We start from the raw sequence: 23415 nt of genomic DNA, 5'->3' as shown, positions 1-23415 counted from the left end.
GCTAAAGGTGGTTCTTTGGCGAGCCTTAGATGTGCTCTCAACTGAAAGCTTGGTCTCTGTGCCTGTTTTAAAGTCCCAATGTTGACGGGAGACCTCTCTGGAAAGGGTGTTTCTAGTGTTAAGAGCAGGGGTCAGCGGAAGTGTGTGTTTTTCAGCATCTTGAAACATCCCAAATGAAAACATACCCCCCAAAAAAATGTCCTTCGAGCCGGAATCGAACCAGCGACCTAAGGATTGCCGATTGTTCTACTACAGTCCTCCGCTCTACCAGCTGAGCTATCGAAGGATTGGCAAAGCTGGGTGTGTGCAACTCTTTGGCTTGGCTAAACCACTATACCACCAACGCTTCTTTGACAGCTGTGATGTCGGTGATGTCGGTGACGTCTGTGATTCGCATGGCTTAGACTGACTACTTCTGCTATCATGAAGAGCAAAATTCGTTCACAAAGACCTTAAAACACCTCCAAAGAAGAGGAACAATGCGTTGGCCTAGAAACGAACTTGCCTCAATTACAATGGTGGAAACAGTAAAATTGATTGCTTAGCAGAGGATGGTTTCGATCCATCGACCTCTGGGTTACGGGCCCAGCACGCTTCCGCTGCGCCACTCTGCTTCTGTCTGTAAAGGAGATGAGAAGCATAACTACCCTCTGGTTCCTGTCAAGCTGCTAGTGGGAAGGCGGTCTCTGCCGTTTCAGCAAGTTTAGCTTAAAAGCCGATTGTTATGGGCTGAAGTCCACCTGGAGACCAGCATTTGGGTTTTCGCTTGTGCCTAGTCACGAGCATGCAGCACCGTTGTCTCTGTGGCGCAATCGGTTAGCGCGTTCTGCTGTTAACCGAAAGGTTGGTGGTTCAAGCCCACCCAGGGACGAGGTCCCCTTTTTGATTTGGTTGCACGTCACAGCTAAAGGTGGTTCTTTGGCAAGCCTTAGATGTGCTCTCAACTGAAAGCTTGGTCTCTGTGCCTGTTTTAAAGTCCCAATGTTGACGGGAGACCTCTCTGGAAAGGGTGTTTCTAGTGTTAAGAGTAGGGGTCAGCGGAAGTGTGTGTGTTTCAGCAGCTTGAAACATCCCAAATGAAAACATACCCCCCAAAAAAATGTCCTTCGAGCCGGAATCGAACCAGCGACCTAAGGATTGCCGATTGTTCTACTACAGTCCTCCGCTCTACCAGCTGAGCTATCGAAGGATTGGCAAAGCTGGGTGTGTGCAACTCTTTGGCTTGGCTAAGAGTGCCATGAGCATTAGCTAAAAAGATGTTTGAAAAAGTCAAAAAGTTTTTGGAGGATGCGGGCATCGATCCCGCTACCTCTCGCATGCTAAGCGAGCGCTCTACCATTTGAGCTAATCCCCCATGTCTGACCCACGCATTTAGCCACGCAATCCACTGATCAATCTCTGTAACTGTTTGAAACTTTTTTTTTTTTTTTTAAGTGTCAAAATATTTTTGACATTAGAAGACTAAGACTGGGATGTTTACAGAGCTTCGCGTGGCTTAATACTTAGGACAAGAAAGTTGTTATGTAGCAGATGAGGCTCTAGAGCCATGGGACCCTTTTGGGAGGAGCATTGTAATGGGAGGAGCATTGTAATGTAAGGAGCTGAAAGGGTGCTTCTAGCTGCAAAATTTTTTACCATGAAAGAGCAAGCATAGGAGACAGGTGACAAAACCTTGAAAGAAATGCGTTGGCCGGGAATCGAACCCGGGTCAACTGCTTGGAAGGCAGCTATGCTTACCACTATACCACCAACGCTTCTTTGACAGCTGTGATGTCGGTGATGTCGGTGACGTCTGTGATTCGCATGGCTTAGACTGACTACTTCTGCTATCATGAAGAGCAAAATTCGTTCACAAAGACCTTAAAACACCTCCAAAGAAGAGGAACAATGCGTTGGCCTAGAAACGAACTTGCCTCAATTACAATGGTGGAAACAGTAAAATTGATTGCTTAGCAGAGGATGGTTTCGATCCATCGACCTCTGGGTTATGGGCCCAGCACGCTTCCGCTGCGCCACTCTGCTTCTGTCCGTAAATGAGATGAGAAGCATAACTACCCTCTGGTTCCTGTCAAGCTGCTAGCGGGAAGGCGGTCTCTGCCGATTCAGCAAGTTTAGCTTAAAAGCCGATTGTTATGGGCTGAAGTCCACCTGGAGACCAGCATTTGGGTTTTCGCTTGTGCCTAGTCACGAGCATGCAGCACTGTTGTCTCTGTGGCGCAATCGGTTAGCGCGTTCGGCTGTTAACCGAAAGGTTGGTGGTTCAAGCCCACCCAGGGACGAGGTCCCCTTTTTGATTTGGTTGCACGTCACAGCTAAAGGTGGTTCTTTGGCGAGCCTTAGATGTGCTCTCAACTGAAAGCTTGGTCTCTGTGCCTGTTTTTAAGTCCCAATGTTGACGGGAGACCTCTCTGGAAAGGGTGTTTCTAGTGTTAAGAGCAGGGGTCAGCGGAAGTGTGTGTTTTTCAGCATCTTGAAACATCCCAAATGAAAACATACCCCCCAAAAAAATGTCCTTCGAGCCGGAATCGAACCAGCGACCTAAGGATTGCCGATTGTTCTACTACAGTCCTCCGCTCTACCAGCTGAGCTATCGAAGGATTGGCAAAGCTGGGTGTGTGCAACTCTTTGGCTTGGCTAAGAGTGCCATGAGCATTAGCTAAAAAGATGTTTGAAAAAGTCAAAAAGTTTTTGGAGGATGCGGGCATCGATCCCGCTACCTCTCGCATGCTAAGCGAGCGCTCTACCATTTGAGCTAATCCCCCATGTCTGACCCACGCATTTAGCCACGCAATCCACTGATCAATCTCTGTAACTGTTTGAAACTTTTTTTTTTTTTTTTAAGTGTCAAAATATTTTTGACATTAGAAGACTAAGACTGGGATGTTTACAGAGCTTCGCGTGGCTTAATACTTAGGACAAGAAAGTTGTTATGTAGCAGATGAGGCTCTAGAGCCATGGGACCCTTTTGGGAGGAGCATTGTAATGGGAGGAGCATTGTAATGTAAGGAGCTGAAAGGGTGCTTCTAGCTGCAAAATTTTTTACCATGAAAGAGCAAGCATAGGAGACAGGTGACAAAACCTTGAAAGAAATGCGTTGGCCGGGAATCGAACCCGGGTCAACTGCTTGGAAGGCAGCTATGCTTACCACTATACCACCAACGCTTCTTTGACAGCTGTGATGTCGGTGATGTCGGTGACGTCTGTGATTCGCATGGCTTAGACTGACTACTTCTGCTATCATGAAGAGCAAAATTCGTTCACAAAGACCTTAAAACACCTCCAAAGAAGAGGAACAATGCGTTGGCCTAGAAACGAACTTGCCTCAATTACAATGGTGGAAACAGTAAAATTGATTGCTTAGCAGAGGATGGTTTCGATCCATCGACCTCTGGGTTATGGGCCCAGCACGCTTCCGCTGCGCCACTCTGCTTCTGTCTGTAAAGGAGATGAGAAGCATAACTACCCTCTGGTTCCTGTCAAGCTGCTAGTGGGAAGGCGGTCTCTGCCGTTTCAGCAAGTTTAGCTTAAAAGCCGATTGTTATGGGCTGAAGTCCACCTGGAGACCAGCATTTGGGTTTTCGCTTGTGCCTAGTCACGAGCATGCAGCACCGTTGTCTCTGTGGCGCAATCGGTTAGCGCGTTCGGCTGTTAACCAAAAGGTTGTTGGTTCAAGCCCACCCAGGGACGAGGTCCCCTTTTTGATTTGGTTGCACGTCACAGCTAAAGGTGGTTCTTTGGCGAGCCTTAGATGTGCTCTCAACTGAAAGCTTGGTCTCTGTGCCTGTTTTAAAGTCCCAATGTTGACGGGAGACCTCTCTGGAAAGGGTGTTTCTAGTGTTAAGAGTAGGGGTCAGCGGAAGTGTGTGTGTTTCAGCAGCTTGAAACATCCCAAATGAAAACATACCCCCCAAAAAAATGTCCTTCGAGCCGGAATCGAACCAGCGACCTAAGGATTGCCGATTGTTCTACTACAGTCCTCCGCTCTACCAGCTGAGCTATCGAAGGATTGGCAAAGCTGGGTGTGTGCAACTCTTTGGCTTGGCTAAGAGTGCCATGAGCATTAGCTAAAAAGATGTTTGAAAAAGTCAAAAAGTTTTTGGAGGATGCGGGCATCGATCCCGCTACCTCTCGCATGCTAAGCGAGCGCTCTACCATTTGAGCTAATCCCCCATGTCTGACCCACGCATTTAGCCACGCAATCCACTGATCAATCTCTGTAACTGTTTGAAACTTTTTTTTTTTTTTTTAAGTGTCAAAATATTTTTGACATTAGAAGACTAAGACTGGGATGTTTACAGAGCTTCGCGTGGCTTAATACTTAGGACAAGAAAGTTGTTATGTAGCAGATGAGGCTCTAGAGCCATGGGACCCTTTTGGGAGGAGCATTGTAATGGGAGGAGCATTGTAATGTAAGGAGCTGAAAGGGTGCTTCTAGCTGCAAAATTTTTTACCATGAAAGAGCAAGCATAGGAGACAGGTGACAAAACCTTGAAAGAAATGCGTTGGCCGGGAATCGAACCCGGGTCAACTGCTTGGAAGGCAGCTATGCTTACCACTATACCACCAACGCTTCTTTGACAGCTGTGATGTCGGTGATGTCGGTGACGTCTGTGATTCGCATGGCTTAGACTGACTACTTCTGCTATCATGAAGAGCAAAATTCGTTCACAAAGACCTTAAAACACCTCCAAAGAAGAGGAACAATGCGTTGGCCTAGAAACGAACTTGCCTCAATTACAATGGTGGAAACAGTAAAATTGATTGCTTAGCAGAGGATGGTTTCGATCCATCGACCTCTGGGTTATGGGCCCAGCACGCTTCCGCTGCGCCACTCTGCTTCTGTCTGTAAAGGAGATGAGAAGCATAACTACCCTCTGGTTCCTGTCAAGCTGCTAGTGGGAAGGCGGTCTCTGCCGTTTCAGCAAGTTTAGCTTAAAAGCCGATTGTTATGGGCTGAAGTCCACCTGGAGACCAGCATTTGGGTTTTCGCTTGTGCCTAGTCACGAGCATGCAGCACTGTTGTCTCTGTGGCGCAATCGGTTAGCGCGTTCGGCTGTTAACCGAAAGGTTGGTGGTTCAAGCCCACCCAGGGACGAGGTCCCCTTTTTGATTTGGTTGCACGTCACAGCTAAAGGTGGTTCTTTGGCGAGCCTTAGATGTGCTCTCAACTGAAAGCTTGGTCTCTGTGCCTGTTTTTAAGTCCCAATGTTGACGGGAGACCTCTCTGGAAAGGGTGTTTCTAGTGTTAAGAGCAGGGGTCAGCGGAAGTGTGTGTTTTTCAGCATCTTGAAACATCCCAAATGAAAACATACCCCCCAAAAAAATGTCCTTCGAGCCGGAATCGAACCAGCGACCTAAGGATTGCCGATTGTTCTACTACAGTCCTCCGCTCTACCAGCTGAGCTATCGAAGGATTGGCAAAGCTGGGTGTGTGCAACTCTTTGGCTTGGCTAAGAGTGCCATGAGCATTAGCTAAAAAGATGTTTGAAAAAGTCAAAAAGTTTTTGGAGGATGCGGGCATCGATCCCGCTACCTCTCGCATGCTAAGCGAGCGCTCTACCATTTGAGCTAATCCCCCATGTCTGACCCACGCATTTAGCCACGCAATCCACTGATCAATCTCTGTAACTGTTTGAAACTTTTTTTTTTTTTTTTAAGTGTCAAAATATTTTTGACATTAGAAGACTAAGACTGGGATGTTTACAGAGCTTCGCGTGGCTTAATACTTAGGACAAGAAAGTTGTTATGTAGCAGATGAGGCTCTAGAGCCATGGGACCCTTTTGGGAGGAGCATTGTAATGGGAGGAGCATTGTAATGTAAGGAGCTGAAAGGGTGCTTCTAGCTGCAAAATTTTTTACCATGAAAGAGCAAGCATAGGAGACAGGTGACAAAACCTTGAAAGAAATGCGTTGGCCGGGAATCGAACCCGGGTCAACTGCTTGGAAGGCAGCTATGCTTACCACTATACCACCAACGCTTCTTTGACAGCTGTGATGTCGGTGATGTCGGTGACGTCTGTGATTCGCATGGCTTAGACTGACTACTTCTGCTATCATGAAGAGCAAAATTCGTTCACAAAGACCTTAAAACACCTCCAAAGAAGAGGAACAATGCGTTGGCCTAGAAACGAACTTGCCTCAATTACAATGGTGGAAACAGTAAAATTGATTGCTTAGCAGAGGATGGTTTCGATCCATCGACCTCTGGGTTATGGGCCCAGCACGCTTCCGCTGCGCCACTCTGCTTCTGTCTGTAAAGGAGATGAGAAGCATAACTACCCTCTGGTTCCTGTCAAGCTGCTAGTGGGAAGGCGGTCTCTGCCGTTTCAGCAAGTTTAGCTTAAAAGCCGATTGTTATGGGCTGAAGTCCACCTGGAGACCAGCATTTGGGTTTTCGCTTGTGCCTAGTCACGAGCATGCAGCACTGTTGTCTCTGTGGCGCAATCGGTTAGCGCGTTCGGCTGTTAACCGAAAGGTTGGTGGTTCAAGCCCACCCAGGGACGAGGTCCCCTTTTTGATTTGGTTGCACGTCACAGCTAAAGGTGGTTCTTTGGCGAGCCTTAGATGTGCTCTCAACTGAAAGCTTGGTCTCTGTGCCTGTTTTTAAGTCCCAATGTTGACGGGAGACCTCTCTGGAAAGGGTGTTTCTAGTGTTAAGAGCAGGGGTCAGCGGAAGTGTGTGTTTTTCAGCATCTTGAAACATCCCAAATGAAAACATACCCCCCAAAAAAATGTCCTTCGAGCCGGAATCGAACCAGCGACCTAAGGTTTGCCGATTGTTCTACTACAGTCCTCCGCTCTACCAGCTGAGCTATCGAAGGATTGGCAAAGCTGGGTGTGTGCAACTCTTTGGCTTGGCTAAGAGTGCCATGAGCATTAGCTAAAAAGATGTTTGAAAAAGTCAAAAAGTTTTTGGAGGATGCGGGCATCGATCCCGCTACCTCTCGCATGCTAAGCGAGCGCTCTACCATTTGAGCTAATCCCCCATGTCTGACCCACGCATTTAGCCACGCAATCCACTGATCAATCTCTGTAACTGTTTGAAACTTTTTTTTTTTTTTTTAAGTGTCAAAATATTTTTGACATTAGAAGACTAAGACTGGGATGTTTACAGAGCTTCGCGTGGCTTAATACTTAGGACAAGAAAGTTGTTATGTAGCAGATGAGGCTCTAGAGCCATGGGACCCTTTTGGGAGGAGCATTGTAATGGGAGGAGCATTGTAATGTAAGGAGCTGAAAGGGTGCTTCTAGCTGCAAAATTTTTTACCATGAAAGAGCAAGCATAGGAGACAGGTGACAAAACCTTGAAAGAAATGCGTTGGCCGGGAATCGAACCCGGGTCAACTGCTTGGAAGGCAGCTATGCTTACCACTATACCACCAACGCTTCTTTGACAGCTGTGATGTCGGTGATGTCGGTGACGTCTGTGATTCGCATGGCTTAGACTGACTACTTCTGCTATCATGAAGAGCAAAATTCGTTCACAAAGACCTTAAAACACCTCCAAAGAAGAGGAACAATGCGTTGGCCTAGAAACGAACTTGCCTCAATTACAATGGTGGAAACAGTAAAATTGATTGCTTAGCAGAGGATGGTTTCGATCCATCGACCTCTGGGTTATGGGCCCAGCACGCTTCCGCTGCGCCACTCTGCTTCTGTCTGTAAATGAGATGAGAAGCATAACTACCCTCTGGTTCCTGTCAAGCTGCTAGCGGGAAGGCGGTCTCTGCCGATTCAGCAAGTTTAGCTTAAAAGCCGATTGTTATGGGCTGAAGTCCACCTGGAGACCAGCATTTGGGTTTTCGCTTGTGCCTAGTCACGAGCATGCAGCACTGTTGTCTCTGTGGCGCAATCGGTTAGCGCGTTCTGCTGTTAACCGAAAGGTTGGTGGTTCAAGCCCACCCAGGGACGAGGTCCCCTTTTTGATTTGGTTGCACGTCACAGCTAAAGGTGGTTCTTTGGCGAGCCTTAGATGTGCTCTCAACTGAAAGCTTGGTCTCTGTGCCTGTTTTTAAGTCCCAATGTTGACGGGAGACCTCTCTGGAAAGGGTGTTTCTAGTGTTAAGAGCAGGGGTCAGCGGAAGTGTGTGTTTTTCAGCATCTTGAAACATCCCAAATGAAAACATACCCCCCAAAAAAATGTCCTTCGAGCCGGAATCGAACCAGCGACCTAAGGATTGCCGATTGTTCTACTACAGTCCTCCGCTCTACCAGCTGAGCTATCGAAGGATTGGCAAAGCTGGGTGTGTGCAACTCTTTGGCTTGGCTAAGAGTGCCATGAGCATTAGCTAAAAAGATGTTTGAAAAAGTCAAAAAGTTTTTGGAGGATGCGGGCATCGATCCCGCTACCTCTCGCATGCTAAGCGAGCGCTCTACCATTTGAGCTAATCCCCCATGTCTGACCCACGCATTTAGCCACGCAATCCACTGATCAATCTCTGTAACTGTTTGAAACTTTTTTTTTTTTTTTTAAGTGTCAAAATATTTTTGACATTAGAAGACTAAGACTGGGATGTTTACAGAGCTTCGCGTGGCTTAATACTTAGGACAAGAAAGTTGTTATGTAGCAGATGAGGCTCTAGAGCCATGGGACCCTTTTGGGAGGAGCATTGTAATGGGAGGAGCATTGTAATGTAAGGAGCTGAAAGGGTGCTTCTAGCTGCAAAATTTTTTACCATGAAAGAGCAAGCATAGGAGACAGGTGACAAAACCTTGAAAGAAATGCGTTGGCCGGGAATCGAACCCGGGTCAACTGCTTGGAAGGCAGCTATGCTTACCACTATACCACCAACGCTTCTTTGACAGCTGTGATGTCGGTGATGTCGGTGACGTCTGTGATTCGCATGGCTTAGACTGACTACTTCTGCTATCATGAAGAGCAAAATTCGTTCACAAAGACCTTAAAACACCTCCAAAGAAGAGGAACAATGCGTTGGCCTAGAAACGAACTTGCCTCAATTACAATGGTGGAAACAGTAAAATTGATTGCTTAGCAGAGGATGGTTTCGATCCATCGACCTCTGGGTTATGGGCCCAGCACGCTTCCGCTGCGCCACTCTGCTTCTGTCTGTAAAGGAGATGAGAAGCATAACTACCCTCTGGTTCCTGTCAAGCTGCTAGTGGGAAGGCGGTCTCTGCCGTTTCAGCAAGTTTAGCTTAAAAGCCGATTGTTATGGGCTGAAGTCCACCTGGAGACCAGCATTTGGGTTTTCGCTTGTGCCTAGTCACGAGCATGCAGCACCGTTGTCTCTGTGGCGCAATCGGTTAGCGCGTTCGGCTGTTAACCAAAAGGTTGTTGGTTCAAGCCCACCCAGGGACGAGGTCCCCTTTTTGATTTGGTTGCACGTCACAGCTAAAGGTGGTTCTTTGGCGAGCCTTAGATGTGCTCTCAACTGAAAGCTTGGTCTCTGTGCCTGTTTTAAAGTCCCAATGTTGACGGGAGACCTCTCTGGAAAGGGTGTTTCTAGTGTTAAGAGTAGGGGTCAGCGGAAGTGTGTGTGTTTCAGCAGCTTGAAACATCCCAAATGAAAACATACCCCCCAAAAAAATGTCCTTCGAGCCGGAATCGAACCAGCGACCTAAGGATTGCCGATTGTTCTACTACAGTCCTCCGCTCTACCAGCTGAGCTATCGAAGGATTGGCAAAGCTGGGTGTGTGCAACTCTTTGGCTTGGCTAAGAGTGCCATGAGCATTAGCTAAAAAGATGTTTGAAAAAGTCAAAAAGTTTTTGGAGGATGCGGGCATCGATCCCGCTACCTCTCGCATGCTAAGCGAGCGCTCTACCATTTGAGCTAATCCCCCATGTCTGACCCACGCATTTAGCCACGCAATCCACTGATCAATCTCTGTAACTGTTTGAAACTTTTTTTTTTTTTTTTAAGTGTCAAAATATTTTTGACATTAGAAGACTAAGACTGGGATGTTTACAGAGCTTCGCGTGGCTTAATACTTAGGACAAGAAAGTTGTTATGTAGCAGATGAGGCTCTAGAGCCATGGGACCCTTTTGGGAGGAGCATTGTAATGGGAGGAGCATTGTAATGTAAGGAGCTGAAAGGGTGCTTCTAGCTGCAAAATTTTTTACCATGAAAGAGCAAGCATAGGAGACAGGTGACAAAACCTTGAAAGAAATGCGTTGGCCGGGAATCGAACCCGGGTCAACTGCTTGGAAGGCAGCTATGCTTACCACTATACCACCAACGCTTCTTTGACAGCTGTGATGTCGGTGATGTCGGTGACGTCTGTGATTCGCATGGCTTAGACTGACTACTTCTGCTATCATGAAGAGCAAAATTCGTTCACAAAGACCTTAAAACACCTCCAAAGAAGAGGAACAATGCGTTGGCCTAGAAACGAACTTGCCTCAATTACAATGGTGGAAACAGTAAAATTGATTGCTTAGCAGAGGATGGTTTCGATCCATCGACCTCTGGGTTATGGGCCCAGCACGCTTCCGCTGCGCCACTCTGCTTCTGTCTGTAAAGGAGATGAGAAGCATAACTACCCTCTGGTTCCTGTCAAGCTGCTAGTGGGAAGGCGGTCTCTGCCGTTTCAGCAAGTTTAGCTTAAAAGCCGATTGTTATGGGCTGAAGTCCACCTGGAGACCAGCATTTGGGTTTTCGCTTGTGCCTAGTCACGAGCATGCAGCACTGTTGTCTCTGTGGCGCAATCGGTTAGCGCGTTCGGCTGTTAACCGAAAGGTTGGTGGTTCAAGCCCACCCAGGGACGAGGTCCCCTTTTTGATTTGGTTGCACGTCACAGCTAAAGGTGGTTCTTTGGCGAGCCTTAGATGTGCTCTCAACTGAAAGCTTGGTCTCTGTGCCTGTTTTTAAGTCCCAATGTTGACGGGAGACCTCTCTGGAAAGGGTGTTTCTAGTGTTAAGAGCAGGGGTCAGCGGAAGTGTGTGTTTTTCAGCATCTTGAAACATCCCAAATGAAAACATACCCCCCAAAAAAATGTCCTTCGAGCCGGAATCGAACCAGCGACCTAAGGATTGCCGATTGTTCTACTACAGTCCTCCGCTCTACCAGCTGAGCTATCGAAGGATTGGCAAAGCTGGGTGTGTGCAACTCTTTGGCTTGGCTAAGAGTGCCATGAGCATTAGCTAAAAAGATGTTTGAAAAAGTCAAAAAGTTTTTGGAGGATGCGGGCATCGATCCCGCTACCTCTCGCATGCTAAGCGAGCGCTCTACCATTTGAGCTAATCCCCCATGTCTGACCCACGCATTTAGCCACGCAATCCACTGATCAATCTCTGTAACTGTTTGAAACTTTTTTTTTTTTTTTTAAGTGTCAAAATATTTTTGACATTAGAAGACTAAGACTGGGATGTTTACAGAGCTTCGCGTGGCTTAATACTTAGGACAAGAAAGTTGTTATGTAGCAGATGAGGCTCTAGAGCCATGGGACCCTTTTGGGAGGAGCATTGTAATGGGAGGAGCATTGTAATGTAAGGAGCTGAAAGGGTGCTTCTAGCTGCAAAATTTTTTACCATGAAAGAGCAAGCATAGGAGACAGGTGACAAAACCTTGAAAGAAATGCGTTGGCCGGGAATCGAACCCGGGTCAACTGCTTGGAAGGCAGCTATGCTTACCACTATACCACCAACGCTTCTTTGACAGCTGTGATGTCGGTGATGTCGGTGACGTCTGTGATTCGCATGGCTTAGACTGACTACTTCTGCTATCATGAAGAGCAAAATTCGTTCACAAAGACCTTAAAACACCTCCAAAGAAGAGGAACAATGCGTTGGCCTAGAAACGAACTTGCCTCAATTACAATGGTGGAAACAGTAAAATTGATTGCTTAGCAGAGGATGGTTTCGATCCATCGACCTCTGGGTTATGGGCCCAGCACGCTTCCGCTGCGCCACTCTGCTTCTGTCTGTAAAGGAGATGAGAAGCATAACTACCCTCTGGTTCCTGTCAAGCTGCTAGTGGGAAGGCGGTCTCTGCCGTTTCAGCAAGTTTAGCTTAAAAGCCGATTGTTATGGGCTGAAGTCCACCTGGAGACCAGCATTTGGGTTTTCGCTTGTGCCTAGTCACGAGCATGCAGCACTGTTGTCTCTGTGGCGCAATCGGTTAGCGCGTTCGGCTGTTAACCGAAAGGTTGGTGGTTCAAGCCCACCCAGGGACGAGGTCCCCTTTTTGATTTGGTTGCACGTCACAGCTAAAGGTGGTTCTTTGGCGAGCCTTAGATGTGCTCTCAACTGAAAGCTTGGTCTCTGTGCCTGTTTTTAAGTCCCAATGTTGACAGGAGACCTCTCTGGAAAGGGTGTTTCTAGTGTTAAGAGCAGGGGTCAGCGGAAGTGTGTGTTTTTCAGCATCTTGAAACATCCCAAATGAAAACATACCCCCCAAAAAAATGTCCTTCGAGCCGGAATCGAACCAGCGACCTAAGGATTGCCGATTGTTCTACTACAGTCCTCCGCTCTACCAGCTGAGCTATCGAAGGATTGGCAAAGCTGGGTGTGTGCAACTCTTTGGCTTGGCTAAGAGTGCCATGAGCATTAGCTAAAAAGATGTTTGAAAAAGTCAAAAAGTTTTTGGAGGATGCGGGCATCGATCCCGCTACCTCTCGCATGCTAAGCGAGCGCTCTACCATTTGAGCTAATCCCCCATGTCTGACCCACGCATTTAGCCACGCAATCCACTGATCAATCTCTGTAACTGTTTGAAACTTTTTTTTTTTTTTTTAAGTGTCAAAATATTTTTGACATTAGAAGACTAAGACTGGGATGTTTACAGAGCTTCGCGTGGCTTAATACTTAGGACAAGAAAGTTGTTATGTAGCAGATGAGGCTCTAGAGCCATGGGACCCTTTTGGGAGGAGCATTGTAATGGGAGGAGCATTGTAATGTAAGGAGCTGAAAGGGTGCTTCTAGCTGCAAAATTTTTTACCATGAAAGAGCAAGCATAGGAGACAGGTGACAAAACCTTGAAAGAAATGCATTGGCCGGGAATCGAACCCGGGTCAACTGCTTGGAAGGCAGCTATGCTTACCACTATACCACCAACGCTTCTTTGACAGCTGTGATGTCGGTGATGTCGGTGACGTCTGTGATTCGCATGGCTTAGACTGACTACTTCTGCTATCATGAAGAGCAAAATTCGTTCACAAAGACCTTAAAACACCTCCAAAGAAGAGGAACAATGCGTTGGCCTAGAAACGAACTTGCCTCAATTACAATGGTGGAAACAGTAAAATTGATTGCTTAGCAGAGGATGGTTTCGATCCATCGACCTCTGGGTTATGGGCCCAGCACGCTTCCGCTGCGCCACTCTGCTTCTGTCTGTAAATGAGATGAGAAGCATAACTACCCTCTGGTTCCTGTCAAGCTGCTAGCGGGAAGGCGGTCTCTGCCGATTCAGCAAGTTTAGCTTAAAAGCCGATTGTTATGGGCTGAAGTCCACCTGGAGACCAGCATTTGGGTTTTCGCTTGTGCCTAGTCACGAGCATGCAGCACTGTTGTCTCTGTGGCGCAATCGGTTAGCGCGTTCTGCTGTTAACCGAAAGGTTGGTGGTTCAAGCCCACCCAGGGACGAGGTCCCCTTTTTGATTTGGTTGCACGTCACAGCTAAAGGTTGTTCTTTGGCGAGCCTTAGATGTGCTCTCAACTGAAAGCTTGGTCTCTGTGCCTGTTTTAAAGTCCCAATGTTGACGGGAGACCTCTCTGGAAAGGGTGTTTCTAGTGTTAAGAGCAGGGGTCAGCGGAAGTGTGTGTTTTTCAGCATCTTGAAACATCCCAAATGAAAACATACCCCCCAAAAAAATGTCCTTCGAGCCGGAATCGAACCAGCGACCTAAGGATTGCCGATTGTTCTACTACAGTCCTCCGCTCTACCAGCTGAGCTATCGAAGGATTGGCAAAGCTGGGTGTGTGCAACTCTTTGGCTTGGCTAAGAGTGCCATGAGCATTAGCTAAAAAGATATTTGAAAAAGTCAAAAAGTTTTTGGAGGATGCGGGCATCGATCCCGCTACCTCTCGCATGCTAAGCGAGCGCTCTACCATTTGAGCTAATCCCCCATGTCTGACCCACGCATTTAGCCACGCAATCCACTGATCAATCTCTGTAACTGTTTGAAACTTTTTTTTTTTTTTTTAAGTGTCAAAATATTTTTGACATTAGAAGACTAAGACTGGGATGTTTACAGAGCTTCGCGTGGCTTAATACTTAGGACAAGAAAGTTGTTATGTAGCAGATGAGGCTCTAGAGCCATGGGACCCTTTTGGGAGGAGCATTGTAATGGGAGGAGCATTGTAATGTAAGGAGCTGAAAGGGTGCTTCTAGCTGCAAAATTTTTTACCATGAAAGAGCAAGCATAGGAGACAGGTGACAAAACCTTGAAAGAAATGCGTTGGCCGGGAATCGAACCCGGGTCAACTGCTTGGAAGGCAGCTATGCTTACCACTATACCACCAACACTTCTTTGACAGCTGTGATGTCGGTGATGTCGGTGACGTCTGTGATTCGCATGGCTTAGACTGACTACTTCTGCTATCATGAAGAGCAAAATTCGTTCACAAAGACCTTAAAACACCTCCAAAGAAGAGGAACAATGCGTTGGCCTAGAAACGAACTTGCCTCAATTACAATGGTGGAAACAGTAAAATTGATTGCTTAGCAGAGGATGGTTTCGATCCATCGACCTCTGGGTTATGGGCCCAGCACGCTTCCGCTGCGCCACTCTGCTTCTGTCTGTAAAGGAGATGAGAAGCATAACTACCCTCTGGTTCCTGTCAAGCTGCTAGCGGGAAGGCGGTCTCTGCCGTTTCAGCAAGTTTAGCTTAAAAGCCGATTGTTATGGGCTGAAGTCCACCTGGAGACCAGCATTTGGGTTTTCGCTTGTGCCTAGTCACGAGCATGCAGCACCGTTGTCTCTGTGGCGCAATCGGTTAGCGCGTTCGGCTGTTAACCAAAAGGTTGTTGGTTCAAGCCCACCCAGGGACGAGGTCCCCTTTTTGATTTGGTTGCACGTCACAGCTAAAGGTGGTTCTTTGGCGAGCCTTAGATGTGCTCTCAACTGAAAGCTTGGTCTCTGTGCCTGTTTTAAAGTCCCAATGTTGACGGGAGACCTCTCTGGAAAGGGTGTTTCTAGTGTTAAGAGTAGGGGTCAGCGGAAGTGTGTGTGTTTCAGCAGCTTGAAACATCCCAAATGAAAACATACCCCCCAAAAAAATGTCCTTCGAGCCGGAATCGAACCAGCGACCTAAGGATTGCCGATTGTTCTACTACAGTCCTCCGCTCTACCAGCTGAGCTATCGAAGGATTGGCAAAGCTGGGTGTGTGCAACTCTTTGGCTTGGCTAAGAGTGCCATGAGCATTAGCTAAAAAGATGTTTGAAAAAGTCAAAAAGTTTTTGGAGGATGCGGGCATCGATCCCGCTACCTCTCGCATGCTAAGCGAGCGCTCTACCATTTGAGCTAATCCCCCATATCTGACCCACGCATTTAGCCACGCAATCCACTGATCAATCTCTGTAACTGTTTGAAACTTTTTTTTTTTTTTTTAAGTGTCAAAATATTTTTGACATTAGAAGACTAAGACTGGGATGTTTACAGAGCTTCGCGTGGCTTAATACTTAGGACAAGAAAGTTGTTATGTAGCAGATGAGGCTCTAGAGCCATGGGACCCTTTTGGGAGGAGCATTGTAATGGGAGGAGCATTGTAATGTAAGGAGCTGAAAGGGTGCTTCTAGCTGCAAAATTTTTTACCATGAAAGAGCAAGCATAGGAGACAGGTGACAAAACCTTGAAAGAAATGCGTTGGCCGGGAATCGAACCCGGGTCAACTGCTTGGAAGGCAGCTATGCTTACCACTATACCACCAACGCTTCTTTGACAGCTGTGATGTCGGTGATGTCGGTGACGTCTGTGATTCGCATGGCTTAGACTGACTACTTCTGCTATCATGAAGAGCAAAATTCGTTCACAAAGACCTTAAAACACCTCCAAAGAAGAGGAACAATGCGTTGGCCTAGAAACGAACTTGCCTCAATTACAATGGTGGAAACAGTAAAATTGATTGCTTAGCAGAGGATGGTTTCGATCCATCGACCTCTGGGTTATGGGCCCAGCACGCTTCCGCTGCGCCACTCTGCTTCTGTCTGTAAATGAGATGAGAAGCATAACTACCCTCTGGTTCCTGTCAAGCTGCTAGCGGGAAGGCGGTCTCTGCCGATTCAGCAAGTTTAGCTTAAAAGCCGATTGTTATGGGCTGAAGTCCACCTGGAGACCAGCATTTGGGTTTTCGCTTGTGCCTAGTCACGAGCATGCAGCACTGTTGTCTCTGTGGCGCAATCGGTTAGCGCGTTCGGCTGTTAACCGAAAGGTTGGTGGTTCAAGCCCACCCAGGGACGAGGTCCCCTTTTTGATTTGGTTGCACGTCACAGCTAAAGGTGGTTCTTTGGCGAGCCTTAGATGTGCTCTCAACTGAAAGCTTGGTCTCTGTGCCTGTTTTAAAGTCCCAATGTTGACGGGAGACCTCTCTGGAAAGGGTGTTTCTAGTGTTAAGAGCAGGGGTCAGCGGAAGTGTGTGTGTTTCAGCAGCTTGAAACATCCCAAATGAAAACATACCCCCCAAAAAAATGTCCTTCGAGCCGGAATCGAACCACCGACCTAAGGATTGCCGATTGTTCTACTACAGTCCTCCACTCTACCAGCTGAGCTATCGAAGGATTGGCAAAGCTGGGTGTGTGCAACTCTTTGGCTTGGCTAAGAGTGCCATGAGCATTAGCTAAAAAGATGTTTGAAAAAGTCAAAAAGTTTTTGGAGGATGCGGGCATCGATCCCGCTACCTCTCGCATGCTAAGCGAGCGCTCTACCATTTGAGCTAATCCCCCATGTCTGACCCACGCATTTAGCCACGCAATCCACTGATCAATCTCTGTAACTGTTTGAAACTTTTTTTTTTTTTTTTTTAAGTGTCAAAATATTTTTGACATTAGAAGACTAAGACTGGGATGTTTACAGAGCTTCGCGTGGCTTAATACTTAGGACAAGAAAGTTGTTATGTAGCAGATGAGGCTCTAGAGCCATGGGACCCTTTTGGGAGGAGCATTGTAATGGGAGGAGCATTGTAATGTAAGGAGCTGAAAGGGTGCTTCTAGCTGCAAAATTTTTTACCATGAAAGAGCAAGCATAGGAGACAGGTGACAAAACCTTGAAAGAAATGCGTTGGCCGGGAATCGAACCCGGGTCAACTGCTTGGAAGGCAGCTATGCTTACCACTATACCACCAACACTTCTTTGACAGCTGTGATGTCGGTGATGTCGGTGACGTCTGTGATTCGCATGGCTTAGACTGACTACTTCTGCTATCATGAAGAGCAAAATTCGTTCACAAAGACCTTAAAACACCTCCAAAGAAGAGGAACAATGCGTTGGCCTAGAAACGAACTTGCCTCAATTACAATGGTGGAAACAGTAAAATTGATTGCTTAGCAGAGGATGGTTTCGATCCATCGACCTCTGGGTTATGGGCCCAGCACGCTTCCGCTGCGCCACTCTGCTTCTGTCTGTAAAGGAGATGAGAAGCATAACTACCCTCTGGTTCCTGTCAAGCTGCTAGCGGGAAGGCGGTCTCTGCCGTTTCAGCAAGTTTAGCTTAAAAGCCGATTGTTATGGGCTGAAGTCCACCTGGAGACCAGCATTTGGGTTTTCGCTTGTGCCTAGTCACGAGCATGCAGCACTGTTGTCTCTGTGGCGCAATCGGTTAGCGCGTTCGGCTGTTAACCGAAAGGTTGGTGGTTCAAGCCCACCCAGGGACGAGGTCCCCTTTTTGATTTGGTTGCACGTCACAGCTAAAGGTGGTTCTTTGGCGAGCCTTAGATGTGCTCTCAACTGAAAGCTTGGTCTCTGTGCCTGTTTTAAAGTCCCAATGTTGACGGGAGACCTCTCTGGAAAGGGTGTTTCTAGTGTTAAGAGCAGGGGTCAGCGGAAGTGTGTGTGTTTCAGCAGCTTGAAACATCCCAAATGAAAACATACCCCCCAAAAAAATGTCCTTCGAGCCGGAATCGAACCAGCGACCTAAGGATTGCCGATTGTTCTACTACAGTCCTCCACTCTACCAGCTGAGCTATCGAAGGATTGGCAAAGCTGGGTGTGTGCAACTCTTTGGCTTGGCTAAGAGTGCCATGAGCATTAGCTAAAAAGATGTTTGAAAAAGTCAAAAAGTTTTTGGAGGATGCGGGCATCGATCCCGCTACCTCTCGCATGCTAAGCGAGCGCTCTACCATTTGAGCTAATCCCCCATGTCTGACCCACGCATTTAGCCACGCAATCCACTGATCAATCTCTGTAACTGTTTGAAACTTTTTTTTTTTTTTTTTTAAGTGTCAAAATATTTTTGACATTAGAAGACTAAGACTGGGATGTTTACAGAGCTTCGCGTGGCTTAATACTTAGGACAAGAAAGTTGTTATGTAGCAGATGAGGCTCTAGAGCCATGGGACCCTTTTGGGAGGAGCATTGTAATGGGAGGAGCATTGTAATGTAAGGAGCTGAAAGGGTGCTTCTAGCTGCAAAATTTTTTACCATGAAAGAGCAAGCATAGGAGACAGGTGACAAAACCTTGAATGAAATGCGTTGGCCGGGAATCGAACCCGGGTCAACTGCTTGGAAGGCAGCTATGCTTACCACTATACCACCAACACTTCTTTGACAGCTGTGATGTCGGTGATGTCGGTGACGTCTGTGATTCGCATGGCTTAGACTGACTACTTCTGCTATCATGAAGAGCAAAATTCGTTCACAAAGACCTTAAAACACCTCCAAAGAAGAGGAACAATGCGTTGGCCTAGAAACGAACTTGCCTCAATTACAATGGTGGAAACAGTAAAATTGATTGCTTAGCAGAGGATGGTTTTGATCCATCGACCTCTGGGTTATGGGCCCAGAACGCTTCCGCTGCGCCACTCTGCTTCTGTCTGTAAAGGAGATGAGAAGCATAACTACCCTCTGGTTCCTGTCAAGCTGCTAGTGGGAAGGCGGTCTCTGCCGTTTCAGCAAGTTTAGCTTAAAAGCCGATTGTTATGGGCTGAAGTCCACCTGGAGACCAGCATTTGGGTTTTCGCTTGTGCCTAGTCACGAGCATGCAGCACCGTTGTCTCTGTGGTGCAATCGGTTAGCGCGTTCTGCTGTTAACCGAAAGGTTGGTGGTTCAAGCCCACCCAGGGACGAGGTCCCCTTTTTGATTTGGTTGCACGTCACAGCTAAAGGTGGTTCTTTGGCAAGCCTTAGATGTGCTCTCAACTGAAAGCTTGGTCTCTGTGCCTGTTTTAAAGTCCCAATGTTGACGGGAGACCTCTCTGGAAAGGGTGTTTCTAGTGTTAAGAGTAGGGGTCAGCGGAAGTGTGTGTGTTTCAGCAGCTTGAAACATCCCAAATGAAAACATACCCCCCAAAAAAATGTCCTTCGAGCCGTAATCGAACCAGCGACCTAAGGATTGCCGATTGTTCTACTACAGTCCTCCGCTCTACCAGCTGAGCTATCGAAGGATTGGCAAAGCTGGGTGTGTGCAACTCTTTGGCTTGGCTAAGAGTGCCATGAGCATTAGCTAAAAAGATGTTTGAAAAAGTCAAAAAGTTTTTGGAGGATGCGGGCATCGATCCCGCTACCTCTCGCATGCTAAGCGAGCGCTCTACCATTTGAGCTAATCCCCCATGTCTGACCCACGCATTTAGCCACGCAATCCACTGATCAATCTCTGTAACTGTTTGAAACTTTTTTTTTTTTTTTTAAGTGTCAAAATATTTTTGACATTAGAAGACTAAGACTGGGATGTTTACAGAGCTTCGCGTGGCTTAATACTTAGGACAAGAAAGTTGTTATGTAGCAGATGAGGCTCTAGAGCCATGGGACCCTTTTGGGAGGAGCATTGTAATGGGAGGAGCATTGTAATATAAGGAGCTGAAAGGGTGCTTCTAGCTGCAAAATTTTTTACCATGAAAGAGCAAGCATAGGAGACAGGTGACAAAACCTTGAAAGAAATGCGTTGGCCGGGAATCGAACCCGGATCAACTGCTTGGAAGGCAGCTATGCTTACCACTATACCACCAACGCTTCTTTGACAGCTGTGATGTCGGTGATGTCGGTGACGTCTGTGATTCGCATGGCTTAGACTGACTACTTCTGCTATCATGAAGAGCAAAATTCGTTCACAAAGACCTTAAAACACCTCCAAAGAAGAGGAACAATGCGTTGGCCTAGAAACGAACTTGCCTCAATTACAATGGTGGAAACAGTAAAATTGATTGCTTAGCAGAGGATGGTTTCGATCCATCGACCTCTGGGTTATGGGCCCAGCACGCTTCCGCTGCGCCACTCTGCTTCTGTCTGTAAAGGAGATGAGAAGCATAACTACCCTCTGGTTCCTGTCAAGCTGCTAGTGGGAAGGCGGTCTCTGCCGTTTCAGCAAGTTTAGCTTAAAAGCCGATTGTTATGGGCTGAAGTCCACCTGGAGACCAGCATTTGGGTTTTCGCTTGTGCCTAGTCACGAGCATGCAGCACCGTTGTCTCTGTGGTGCAATCGGTTAGCGCGTTCTGCTGTTAACCGAAAGGTTGGTGGTTCAAGCCCACCCAGGGACGAGGTCCCCTTTTTGATTTGGTTGCACGTCACAGCTAAAGGTGGTTCTTTGGCAAGCCTTAGATGTGCTCTCAACTGAAAGCTTGGTCTCTGTGCCTGTTTTAAAGTCCCAATGTTGACGGGAGACCTCTCTGGAAAGGGTGTTTCTAGTGTTAAGAGTAGGGGTCAGCGGAAGTGTGTGTGTTTCAGCAGCTTGAAACATCCCAAATGAAAACATACCCCCCAAAAAAATGTCCTTCAAGCCGGAATCAAACCAGCGACCTAAGGATTGCCGATTGTTCTACTACAGTCCTCCGCTCTACCAGCTGAGCTATCGAAGGATTGGCAAAGCTGGGTGTGTGCAACTCTTTGGCTTGGCTAAACCACTATACCACCAACGCTTCTTTGACAGCTGTGATGTCGGTGATGTCGGTGACGTCTGTGATTCGCATGGCTTAGACTGACTACTTCTGCTATCATGAAGAGCAAAATTCGTTCACAAAGACCTTAAAACACCTCCAAAGAAGAGGAACAATGCGTTGGCCTAGAAACGAACTTGCCTCAATTACAATGGTGGAAACAGTAAAATTGATTGCTTAGCAGAGGATGGTTTCGATCCATCGACCTCTGGGTTATGGGCCCAGCACGCTTCCGCTGCGCCACTCTGCTTCTGTCTGTAAAGGAGATGAGAAGCATAACTACCCTCTGGTTCCTGTCAAGCTGCTAGCGGGAAGGCGGTCTCTGCCGTTTCAGCAAGTTTAGCTTAAAAGCCGATTGTTATGGGCTGAAGTCCACCTGGAGACCAGCATTTGGGTTTTCGCTTGTGCCTAGTCACGAGCATGCAGCACCGTTGTCTCTGTGGCGCAATCGGTTAGCGCGTTCGGCTGTTAACCGAAAGGTTGGTGGTTCAAGCCCACCCAGGGACGAGGTCCCCTTTTTGATTTGGTTGCACGTCACAGCTAAAGGTGGTTCTTTGGCGAGCCTTAGATGTGCTCTCAACTGAAAGCTTGGTCTCTGTGCCTGTTTTAAAGTCCCAATGTTGACGGGAGACCTCTCTGGAAAGGGTGTTTCTAGTGTTAAGAGTAGGGGTCAGCGGAAGTGTGTGTGTTTCAGCAGCTTGAAACATCCCAAATGAAAACATACCCCCCAAAAAAATGTCCTTCGAGCCGGAATCGAACCAGCGACCTAAGGATTGCCGATTGTTCTACTACAGTCCTCCGCTCTACCAGCTGAGCTATCGAAGGATTGGCAAAGCTGGGTGTGTGCAACTCTTTGGCTTGGCTAAGAGTGCCATGAGCATTAGCTAAAAAGATGTTTGAAAAAGTCAAAAAGTTTTTGGAGGATGCGGGCATCGATCCCGCTACCTCTCGCATGCTAAGCGAGCGCTCTACCATTTGAGCTAATCCCCCATGTCTGACCCACGCATTTAGCCACGCAATCCACTGATCAATCTCTGTAACTGTTTGAAACTTTTTTTTATTTTTTTTTTTATTTTTTTTAAGTGTCAAAATATTTTTGACATTAGAAGACTAAGACTGGAATGTTTACAGAGCTTCGCGTGGCTTAATACTTAGGACAAGAAAGTTGTTATGTAGCAGATGAGGCTCTAGAGCCATGGGACCCTTTTGGGAGGAGCATTGTAATGGGAGGAGCATTGTAATGTAAGGAGCTGAAAGGGTGCTTCTAGCTGCAAAATTTTTTACCATGAAAGAGCAAGCATAGGAGACAGGTGACAAAACCTTGAAAGAAATGCGTTGGCCAGGAATCGAACCCAGGTCAACTGCTTGGAAGGCAGCTATGCTTACCACTATACCACCAACGCTTCTTTGACAGCTGTGATGTCGGTGATGTCGGTGACGTCTGTGATTCGCATGGCTTAGACTGACTACTTCTGCTATCATGAAGAGCAAAATTCGTTCACAAAGACCTTAAAACACCTCCAAAGAAGAGGAACAATGCGTTGGCCTAGAAACGAACTTGCCTCAATTACAATGGTGGAAACAGTAAAATTGATTGCTTAGCAGAGGATGGTTTCGATCCATCGACCTCTGGGTTATGGGCCCAGCACGCTTCCGCTGCGCCACTCTGCTTCTGTCTGTAAAGGAGATGAGAAGCATAACTACCCTCTGGTTCCTGTCAAGCTGCTAGTGGGAAGGCGGTCTCTGCCGTTTCAGCAAGTTTAGCTTAAAAGCCGATTGTTATGGGCTGAAGTCCACCTGGAGACCAGCATTTGGGTTTTCGCTTGTGCCTAGTCACGAGCATGCAGCACCGTTGTCTCTGTGGTGCAATCGGTTAGCGCGTTCTGCTGTTAACCGAAAGGTTGGTGGTTCAAGCCCACCCAGGGACGAGGTCCCCTTTTTGATTTGGTTGCACGTCACAGCTAAAGGTGGTTCTTTGGCAAGCCTTAGATGTGCTCTCAACTGAAAGCTTGGTCTCTGTGCCTGTTTTAAAGTCCCAATGTTGACGGGAGACCTCTCTGGAAAGGGTGTTTCTAGTGTTAAGAGTAGGGGTCAGCGGAAGTGTGTGTGTTTCAGCAGCTTGAAACATCCCAAATGAAAACATACCCCCCAAAAAAATGTCCTTCGAGCCGGAATCGAACCAGCGACCTAAGGATTGCCGATTGTTCTACTACAGTCCTCCGCTCTACCAGCTGAGCTATCGAAGGATTGGCAAAGCTGGGTGTGTGCAACTCTTTGGCTTGGCTAAGAGTGCCATGAGCATTAGCTAAAAAGATGTTTGAAAAAGTCAAAAAGTTTTTGGAGGATGCGGGCATCGATCCCGCTACCTCTCGCATGCTAAGCGAGCGCTCTACCATTTGAGCTAATCCCCCATGTCTGACCCACGCATTTAG

The 23415-nt window shown here is 47.2% G+C and overlaps 54 non-coding genes across 54 annotated transcripts; 8 read left to right on the top strand and 46 right to left on the bottom strand.

Annotated features, from left to right (window-relative positions):
- Positions 1 to 199: 199 nt before the first annotated feature.
- TRNAY-GUA (transfer RNA tyrosine (anticodon GUA)) lies at positions 200 to 286 on the bottom strand. Its single transcript is given in 2 exon segments — positions 200 to 235; positions 250 to 286. It is a non-coding gene; the product is annotated as a tRNA-Tyr (tRNA).
- A 256-nt stretch (positions 287 to 542) lies between these two features.
- Positions 543 to 614, bottom strand: TRNAT-CGU (transfer RNA threonine (anticodon CGU)). Its single transcript has one exon. It is a non-coding gene; the product is annotated as a tRNA-Thr (tRNA).
- A 488-nt stretch (positions 615 to 1102) lies between these two features.
- TRNAY-GUA (transfer RNA tyrosine (anticodon GUA)) lies at positions 1103 to 1189 on the bottom strand. Its single transcript is given in 2 exon segments — positions 1103 to 1138; positions 1153 to 1189. It is a non-coding gene; the product is annotated as a tRNA-Tyr (tRNA).
- A 92-nt stretch (positions 1190 to 1281) lies between these two features.
- TRNAA-AGC (transfer RNA alanine (anticodon AGC)) lies at positions 1282 to 1354 on the bottom strand. The gene has a single exon. It is a non-coding gene; the product is annotated as a tRNA-Ala (tRNA).
- Positions 1355 to 1682: 328 nt separating this feature from the next.
- On the bottom strand, positions 1683 to 1754 carry TRNAG-UCC (transfer RNA glycine (anticodon UCC)). Its single transcript has one exon. It is a non-coding gene; the product is annotated as a tRNA-Gly (tRNA).
- Positions 1755 to 2205: 451 nt separating this feature from the next.
- TRNAN-GUU (transfer RNA asparagine (anticodon GUU)) lies at positions 2206 to 2279 on the top strand. The gene has a single exon. It is a non-coding gene; the product is annotated as a tRNA-Asn (tRNA).
- A 231-nt stretch (positions 2280 to 2510) lies between these two features.
- Positions 2511 to 2597, bottom strand: TRNAY-GUA (transfer RNA tyrosine (anticodon GUA)). The gene is given in 2 exon segments: positions 2511 to 2546; positions 2561 to 2597. It is a non-coding gene; the product is annotated as a tRNA-Tyr (tRNA).
- Positions 2598 to 2689: 92 nt separating this feature from the next.
- On the bottom strand, positions 2690 to 2762 carry TRNAA-AGC (transfer RNA alanine (anticodon AGC)). Its single transcript has one exon. It is a non-coding gene; the product is annotated as a tRNA-Ala (tRNA).
- Positions 2763 to 3090: 328 nt separating this feature from the next.
- On the bottom strand, positions 3091 to 3162 carry TRNAG-UCC (transfer RNA glycine (anticodon UCC)). Its single transcript has one exon. It is a non-coding gene; the product is annotated as a tRNA-Gly (tRNA).
- Positions 3163 to 3918: 756 nt separating this feature from the next.
- Positions 3919 to 4005, bottom strand: TRNAY-GUA (transfer RNA tyrosine (anticodon GUA)). The gene is given in 2 exon segments: positions 3919 to 3954; positions 3969 to 4005. It is a non-coding gene; the product is annotated as a tRNA-Tyr (tRNA).
- A 92-nt stretch (positions 4006 to 4097) lies between these two features.
- Positions 4098 to 4170, bottom strand: TRNAA-AGC (transfer RNA alanine (anticodon AGC)). Its single transcript has one exon. It is a non-coding gene; the product is annotated as a tRNA-Ala (tRNA).
- A 328-nt stretch (positions 4171 to 4498) lies between these two features.
- Positions 4499 to 4570, bottom strand: TRNAG-UCC (transfer RNA glycine (anticodon UCC)). The gene has a single exon. It is a non-coding gene; the product is annotated as a tRNA-Gly (tRNA).
- Positions 4571 to 5021: 451 nt separating this feature from the next.
- On the top strand, positions 5022 to 5095 carry TRNAN-GUU (transfer RNA asparagine (anticodon GUU)). The gene has a single exon. It is a non-coding gene; the product is annotated as a tRNA-Asn (tRNA).
- A 231-nt stretch (positions 5096 to 5326) lies between these two features.
- On the bottom strand, positions 5327 to 5413 carry TRNAY-GUA (transfer RNA tyrosine (anticodon GUA)). The gene is given in 2 exon segments: positions 5327 to 5362; positions 5377 to 5413. It is a non-coding gene; the product is annotated as a tRNA-Tyr (tRNA).
- A 92-nt stretch (positions 5414 to 5505) lies between these two features.
- On the bottom strand, positions 5506 to 5578 carry TRNAA-AGC (transfer RNA alanine (anticodon AGC)). Its single transcript has one exon. It is a non-coding gene; the product is annotated as a tRNA-Ala (tRNA).
- Positions 5579 to 5906: 328 nt separating this feature from the next.
- Positions 5907 to 5978, bottom strand: TRNAG-UCC (transfer RNA glycine (anticodon UCC)). The gene has a single exon. It is a non-coding gene; the product is annotated as a tRNA-Gly (tRNA).
- Positions 5979 to 6429: 451 nt separating this feature from the next.
- On the top strand, positions 6430 to 6503 carry TRNAN-GUU (transfer RNA asparagine (anticodon GUU)). The gene has a single exon. It is a non-coding gene; the product is annotated as a tRNA-Asn (tRNA).
- A 410-nt stretch (positions 6504 to 6913) lies between these two features.
- On the bottom strand, positions 6914 to 6986 carry TRNAA-AGC (transfer RNA alanine (anticodon AGC)). Its single transcript has one exon. It is a non-coding gene; the product is annotated as a tRNA-Ala (tRNA).
- Positions 6987 to 7314: 328 nt separating this feature from the next.
- On the bottom strand, positions 7315 to 7386 carry TRNAG-UCC (transfer RNA glycine (anticodon UCC)). Its single transcript has one exon. It is a non-coding gene; the product is annotated as a tRNA-Gly (tRNA).
- Positions 7387 to 8142: 756 nt separating this feature from the next.
- Positions 8143 to 8229, bottom strand: TRNAY-GUA (transfer RNA tyrosine (anticodon GUA)). Its single transcript is given in 2 exon segments — positions 8143 to 8178; positions 8193 to 8229. It is a non-coding gene; the product is annotated as a tRNA-Tyr (tRNA).
- Positions 8230 to 8321: 92 nt separating this feature from the next.
- On the bottom strand, positions 8322 to 8394 carry TRNAA-AGC (transfer RNA alanine (anticodon AGC)). The gene has a single exon. It is a non-coding gene; the product is annotated as a tRNA-Ala (tRNA).
- A 328-nt stretch (positions 8395 to 8722) lies between these two features.
- TRNAG-UCC (transfer RNA glycine (anticodon UCC)) lies at positions 8723 to 8794 on the bottom strand. Its single transcript has one exon. It is a non-coding gene; the product is annotated as a tRNA-Gly (tRNA).
- Positions 8795 to 9550: 756 nt separating this feature from the next.
- Positions 9551 to 9637, bottom strand: TRNAY-GUA (transfer RNA tyrosine (anticodon GUA)). Its single transcript is given in 2 exon segments — positions 9551 to 9586; positions 9601 to 9637. It is a non-coding gene; the product is annotated as a tRNA-Tyr (tRNA).
- A 92-nt stretch (positions 9638 to 9729) lies between these two features.
- Positions 9730 to 9802, bottom strand: TRNAA-AGC (transfer RNA alanine (anticodon AGC)). The gene has a single exon. It is a non-coding gene; the product is annotated as a tRNA-Ala (tRNA).
- A 328-nt stretch (positions 9803 to 10130) lies between these two features.
- Positions 10131 to 10202, bottom strand: TRNAG-UCC (transfer RNA glycine (anticodon UCC)). The gene has a single exon. It is a non-coding gene; the product is annotated as a tRNA-Gly (tRNA).
- Positions 10203 to 10653: 451 nt separating this feature from the next.
- TRNAN-GUU (transfer RNA asparagine (anticodon GUU)) lies at positions 10654 to 10727 on the top strand. The gene has a single exon. It is a non-coding gene; the product is annotated as a tRNA-Asn (tRNA).
- A 231-nt stretch (positions 10728 to 10958) lies between these two features.
- TRNAY-GUA (transfer RNA tyrosine (anticodon GUA)) lies at positions 10959 to 11045 on the bottom strand. Its single transcript is given in 2 exon segments — positions 10959 to 10994; positions 11009 to 11045. It is a non-coding gene; the product is annotated as a tRNA-Tyr (tRNA).
- Positions 11046 to 11137: 92 nt separating this feature from the next.
- Positions 11138 to 11210, bottom strand: TRNAA-AGC (transfer RNA alanine (anticodon AGC)). The gene has a single exon. It is a non-coding gene; the product is annotated as a tRNA-Ala (tRNA).
- Positions 11211 to 11538: 328 nt separating this feature from the next.
- On the bottom strand, positions 11539 to 11610 carry TRNAG-UCC (transfer RNA glycine (anticodon UCC)). Its single transcript has one exon. It is a non-coding gene; the product is annotated as a tRNA-Gly (tRNA).
- A 451-nt stretch (positions 11611 to 12061) lies between these two features.
- Positions 12062 to 12135, top strand: TRNAN-GUU (transfer RNA asparagine (anticodon GUU)). Its single transcript has one exon. It is a non-coding gene; the product is annotated as a tRNA-Asn (tRNA).
- Positions 12136 to 12366: 231 nt separating this feature from the next.
- Positions 12367 to 12453, bottom strand: TRNAY-GUA (transfer RNA tyrosine (anticodon GUA)). The gene is given in 2 exon segments: positions 12367 to 12402; positions 12417 to 12453. It is a non-coding gene; the product is annotated as a tRNA-Tyr (tRNA).
- A 92-nt stretch (positions 12454 to 12545) lies between these two features.
- TRNAA-AGC (transfer RNA alanine (anticodon AGC)) lies at positions 12546 to 12618 on the bottom strand. Its single transcript has one exon. It is a non-coding gene; the product is annotated as a tRNA-Ala (tRNA).
- A 328-nt stretch (positions 12619 to 12946) lies between these two features.
- Positions 12947 to 13018, bottom strand: TRNAG-UCC (transfer RNA glycine (anticodon UCC)). Its single transcript has one exon. It is a non-coding gene; the product is annotated as a tRNA-Gly (tRNA).
- Positions 13019 to 13774: 756 nt separating this feature from the next.
- Positions 13775 to 13861, bottom strand: TRNAY-GUA (transfer RNA tyrosine (anticodon GUA)). The gene is given in 2 exon segments: positions 13775 to 13810; positions 13825 to 13861. It is a non-coding gene; the product is annotated as a tRNA-Tyr (tRNA).
- Positions 13862 to 13953: 92 nt separating this feature from the next.
- TRNAA-AGC (transfer RNA alanine (anticodon AGC)) lies at positions 13954 to 14026 on the bottom strand. The gene has a single exon. It is a non-coding gene; the product is annotated as a tRNA-Ala (tRNA).
- Positions 14027 to 14354: 328 nt separating this feature from the next.
- On the bottom strand, positions 14355 to 14426 carry TRNAG-UCC (transfer RNA glycine (anticodon UCC)). The gene has a single exon. It is a non-coding gene; the product is annotated as a tRNA-Gly (tRNA).
- A 756-nt stretch (positions 14427 to 15182) lies between these two features.
- Positions 15183 to 15269, bottom strand: TRNAY-GUA (transfer RNA tyrosine (anticodon GUA)). The gene is given in 2 exon segments: positions 15183 to 15218; positions 15233 to 15269. It is a non-coding gene; the product is annotated as a tRNA-Tyr (tRNA).
- A 92-nt stretch (positions 15270 to 15361) lies between these two features.
- TRNAA-AGC (transfer RNA alanine (anticodon AGC)) lies at positions 15362 to 15434 on the bottom strand. Its single transcript has one exon. It is a non-coding gene; the product is annotated as a tRNA-Ala (tRNA).
- A 328-nt stretch (positions 15435 to 15762) lies between these two features.
- On the bottom strand, positions 15763 to 15834 carry TRNAG-UCC (transfer RNA glycine (anticodon UCC)). The gene has a single exon. It is a non-coding gene; the product is annotated as a tRNA-Gly (tRNA).
- Positions 15835 to 16285: 451 nt separating this feature from the next.
- On the top strand, positions 16286 to 16359 carry TRNAN-GUU (transfer RNA asparagine (anticodon GUU)). The gene has a single exon. It is a non-coding gene; the product is annotated as a tRNA-Asn (tRNA).
- A 410-nt stretch (positions 16360 to 16769) lies between these two features.
- On the bottom strand, positions 16770 to 16842 carry TRNAA-AGC (transfer RNA alanine (anticodon AGC)). Its single transcript has one exon. It is a non-coding gene; the product is annotated as a tRNA-Ala (tRNA).
- Positions 16843 to 17172: 330 nt separating this feature from the next.
- TRNAG-UCC (transfer RNA glycine (anticodon UCC)) lies at positions 17173 to 17244 on the bottom strand. The gene has a single exon. It is a non-coding gene; the product is annotated as a tRNA-Gly (tRNA).
- A 451-nt stretch (positions 17245 to 17695) lies between these two features.
- TRNAN-GUU (transfer RNA asparagine (anticodon GUU)) lies at positions 17696 to 17769 on the top strand. The gene has a single exon. It is a non-coding gene; the product is annotated as a tRNA-Asn (tRNA).
- Positions 17770 to 18000: 231 nt separating this feature from the next.
- TRNAY-GUA (transfer RNA tyrosine (anticodon GUA)) lies at positions 18001 to 18087 on the bottom strand. The gene is given in 2 exon segments: positions 18001 to 18036; positions 18051 to 18087. It is a non-coding gene; the product is annotated as a tRNA-Tyr (tRNA).
- Positions 18088 to 18179: 92 nt separating this feature from the next.
- On the bottom strand, positions 18180 to 18252 carry TRNAA-AGC (transfer RNA alanine (anticodon AGC)). The gene has a single exon. It is a non-coding gene; the product is annotated as a tRNA-Ala (tRNA).
- Positions 18253 to 18582: 330 nt separating this feature from the next.
- TRNAG-UCC (transfer RNA glycine (anticodon UCC)) lies at positions 18583 to 18654 on the bottom strand. The gene has a single exon. It is a non-coding gene; the product is annotated as a tRNA-Gly (tRNA).
- Positions 18655 to 19589: 935 nt separating this feature from the next.
- TRNAA-AGC (transfer RNA alanine (anticodon AGC)) lies at positions 19590 to 19662 on the bottom strand. Its single transcript has one exon. It is a non-coding gene; the product is annotated as a tRNA-Ala (tRNA).
- Positions 19663 to 19990: 328 nt separating this feature from the next.
- TRNAG-UCC (transfer RNA glycine (anticodon UCC)) lies at positions 19991 to 20062 on the bottom strand. Its single transcript has one exon. It is a non-coding gene; the product is annotated as a tRNA-Gly (tRNA).
- A 756-nt stretch (positions 20063 to 20818) lies between these two features.
- Positions 20819 to 20905, bottom strand: TRNAY-GUA (transfer RNA tyrosine (anticodon GUA)). Its single transcript is given in 2 exon segments — positions 20819 to 20854; positions 20869 to 20905. It is a non-coding gene; the product is annotated as a tRNA-Tyr (tRNA).
- Positions 20906 to 21416: 511 nt separating this feature from the next.
- Positions 21417 to 21490, top strand: TRNAN-GUU (transfer RNA asparagine (anticodon GUU)). The gene has a single exon. It is a non-coding gene; the product is annotated as a tRNA-Asn (tRNA).
- Positions 21491 to 21721: 231 nt separating this feature from the next.
- Positions 21722 to 21808, bottom strand: TRNAY-GUA (transfer RNA tyrosine (anticodon GUA)). The gene is given in 2 exon segments: positions 21722 to 21757; positions 21772 to 21808. It is a non-coding gene; the product is annotated as a tRNA-Tyr (tRNA).
- Positions 21809 to 21900: 92 nt separating this feature from the next.
- Positions 21901 to 21973, bottom strand: TRNAA-AGC (transfer RNA alanine (anticodon AGC)). The gene has a single exon. It is a non-coding gene; the product is annotated as a tRNA-Ala (tRNA).
- Positions 21974 to 23142: 1169 nt separating this feature from the next.
- On the bottom strand, positions 23143 to 23229 carry TRNAY-GUA (transfer RNA tyrosine (anticodon GUA)). Its single transcript is given in 2 exon segments — positions 23143 to 23178; positions 23193 to 23229. It is a non-coding gene; the product is annotated as a tRNA-Tyr (tRNA).
- Positions 23230 to 23321: 92 nt separating this feature from the next.
- On the bottom strand, positions 23322 to 23394 carry TRNAA-AGC (transfer RNA alanine (anticodon AGC)). Its single transcript has one exon. It is a non-coding gene; the product is annotated as a tRNA-Ala (tRNA).
- Between the last annotated feature and the right edge of the window lie 21 nt (positions 23395 to 23415).

Source organism: Hyla sarda, chromosome 3 (assembly GCF_029499605.1).
Source record: "Hyla sarda isolate aHylSar1 chromosome 3, aHylSar1.hap1, whole genome shotgun sequence".
Taxonomy (NCBI): Eukaryota; Metazoa; Chordata; class Amphibia; order Anura; family Hylidae; genus Hyla; species Hyla sarda.
This window is presented reverse-complemented; position numbering and strand designations above follow the sequence as displayed.